Source organism: Triplophysa rosa, linkage group LG25 (assembly GCF_024868665.1).
Source record: "Triplophysa rosa linkage group LG25, Trosa_1v2, whole genome shotgun sequence".
Taxonomy (NCBI): Eukaryota; Metazoa; Chordata; class Actinopteri; order Cypriniformes; family Nemacheilidae; genus Triplophysa; species Triplophysa rosa.
This window is the reverse complement of record NC_079914.1, coordinates 11,290,792-11,293,857: the sequence shown is the minus strand read 5'-3', so window position 1 is coordinate 11,293,857 and position 3,066 is coordinate 11,290,792. Positions and strand designations below refer to the sequence as shown.

The 3,066-nt window shown below is 40.2% G+C and overlaps 1 protein-coding gene across 6 annotated transcripts in view; it reads left to right on the top strand.

Annotated features, from left to right (window-relative positions):
• The window catches only part of LOC130548621 (amine sulfotransferase-like), an 85,530-nt gene that overhangs the window by 56,417 nt on the left and 26,047 nt on the right, over window positions 1-3,066 (top strand). The window lies entirely within an intron of this gene.

The following is a 3,066-nucleotide window of genomic DNA, read 5'->3' as shown; positions in this document are numbered from 1 at the left end:
TGAACGCGTCAAAGCAACTGTTTCAAATCGCGCTTAAGTGGTTTAAAAGCCTGTACACGAATAATAGCGTGATTACATAATGTAACGCTAGACAAAGGATGTCAAAACAAACGGATCCTGCGTTAATTGCCATACATATTTTCTCACGCGTTAATTTGAAAAAATTAATCGCATGCGTTAACGCGTTAACGTTGACAGCCCTAATATTTATATATATATATATAGAGGAAGTCTGAGATGAGGATAATATGCTCAAAAAAGTTTTAGAACACGTACTGTACATATGTGTAACACTCTCTGCCTGGACGTTCCCCACTGGACTCCAATTCCCACAATTCCCTGCACGCACACCTGACATCCTTGATTTCACCCGCACCTGTTTCCCATTTCACTCATTATCTGGACACTATTTAGTTCCCTTTCTGCCTCTGTTTATTGTCGGTTGTCAATGTCGTTCGTTGTGTTCACGGAAGATTAAAACCTTTGTTTGCGCCCATTTGTAAACCTCGATCTAAAGAATTGGTGACAATATGCTAAACATTTTTAATCACATTTCATTCACATTTAAATAACGAATAATGCCAAATTCACCAAAATTGTACCATTGAACAAAGGGACTATATGGGAATAATGTTGAAAAACATTAACGTATAGACTGTTTCATCTGATGCACACTCCTGCCCCAAGGTTAACTTCCGGTCTGTGTTTGGTTATGACAATTTATTTAACATGTAGTTTATAGTAACATTAATTTATACTAATATTCTATTATTAATATCCTTATTGATTCTTGGCAGAGGTCTACCGGAAGTTAAGTTTGGGCCACATAACATTTGTTTATGTCGTTACTGCTGAAACCGTCTATATTTTATATTATAAAAGTTATATTTCATCATCTTCAGTGTAGTCACCTTTTGCCTGTAATTTGCAGAAATGTTTTCTTGTCATTTTATCGAGCAGCTATTTGAGGTCTCACCTGGAGATGCTGTTTAAAAGATTATCGAACTTGCCATCTGTGCTCTTGTTTGCATTTTTATCACATTTTTTTAAGTTTGCAAAACGATTAGTCTATAAAACTAATTTCAGACATTTAAGCATACACCTCCACATCAAAAGCTTTTTAAGTTACTGAGAAACATTTCACTCAAGTGTTTAAAAACGTCTGAAAGGCAGAATCTCCATATATACATGTAGTGCTTTTGTATTGTAGAACTGTAGAAATGAACTTTTTGAATTAGATTTAACCCAGACACCCGTACATTTATCTAACCATCCATCTACCCATCCATTATACCTTCTACCCAGCCATTCATCCACCCGTCTACTCATATAGTGCTACATAACATACAAGTGCCTTCAGTAACAAAGAGAATGGCATTCTTCTCTATCAGCCCAATGCAATAATGTCCCCCCTCACCCAGCACCTCCAGGAGGTCAGTGACAGATGGAGGTAATTCTGGACGGTCTTCACAGGCAGCTGCCAGGGTTTGAGGGTGAAATGTGAAAGGTCAGCAGATCCCAACCTCACACACACACACACACACTGATGGCCTGACAGTCTGATTCTCTACAGACTCACCAGTCAAAGTGGATTAGAACTGTCCCAAAGCGAGCTTTAGTTTGCACTTGATCTGACTGGGGTGTCGCTTCGGCTGCTGTCATCATAAATCATGTCTGGGGTGGGATTCAGGTACGAGTACGAAGGGCTGGACTGTACAGGGCTGGACTGGGAAAAAAATTGGCCCTGGCATTTTTAGGCCCACATAGGCCCTCCACCATTTCTGTCGACCGGGGGGGGGTTTGGCATGCATACATGTCTTTTGCATTCGCCAAATGACAGAGTCCCACTGGGAAAATGCCCGGAACGCCAGATGGCTAGTCCGCCCCTGGGTGCGTATGTGGTGGCTGAGGGGATTTCATGCTGACTGACTGGCATTTTCCAAGAGATTATCGAATAGGTCTTTCCTCTTTTCTCCGACGGTAGAACATGAGAAGTACAGCCATTGTTGCTCTTTCAGTAAAGGAAATCCTTCCTGTGGATATGCGGGGGTGTTTTGCAAATGCAAAAAAACAGTTTTTTTAAAAAGCTTGAGCTTAAAGTGACACCATAAGTGACAGAATCTGAAACTCGGGAGACCGACCACGCACATGCAAATATTCAGTCAGTATTTTCATCAGTATGCGCGACATCTGTTGACGCCTTGTTCACAGTGTGAAATCAGATATCAGCAGAAGTGATAAATCTAGATTTTTACACAATTTTCACCAACCTCACGTGTTACTTGCTGTGAGACTTCCAATGACAAAGCAATGCTTGAACACACAGAAGATCCTTCCTTCTGTGGTGTTAATCCAAAAAAATATATAGAGAGAAAATGTCGAGATCTCATGTTGGTAGGCCAAAGTTAAAATGCAGCAGGTCAAACCGCGAAACACCATGTCTGCAGATATTCATCTTAAACTAGGTTGTGGCCAAGGTCTATAAGTGGGAGGGAGCCACAGGATAGATTAAGTGAAAAAAAAGAAAGTGAAAGAAATAGAGTTAGATATACAGACAAAGATCAGAAGTTAAACATGACCATTTTCATGTCTTTTAAAGACTAAATCACAATGATCCAACAATCATTGCCTCTACTGCCGTAGCATCATCATAAATGCGACGCAAACAAACACACAACACAGGAGTAATGGAGCATATCGATGGCAGCAAAACAAAATACTGTTAAAAATACAAGAGTTTGGGGAATCTTACAGCAAAGAGCAGACAACGATCATTTGGTTTGCTCGACGGCACACGAGGGTGAGCTAATCTTGCATTTAGCATTGCGTTAAGGGTCTCGCTCTCTATATTACCGTCACAAAGCATATAATGAACTGCCAATATTATGTATTAAAATGCGTATTTTTGTGTTGCAAATCCAATGACGCTGGTAATGATTCTCTCTGTTCAATCAGTGATCGGTGTGAAAACGGTAAACGGCGGTATCGCTACGGTACTCTTGGAACCTCAACCGAGGTGGTACTAAAAAAAGTATAATTTACATTTACATGTAGTCATTTAGCAGA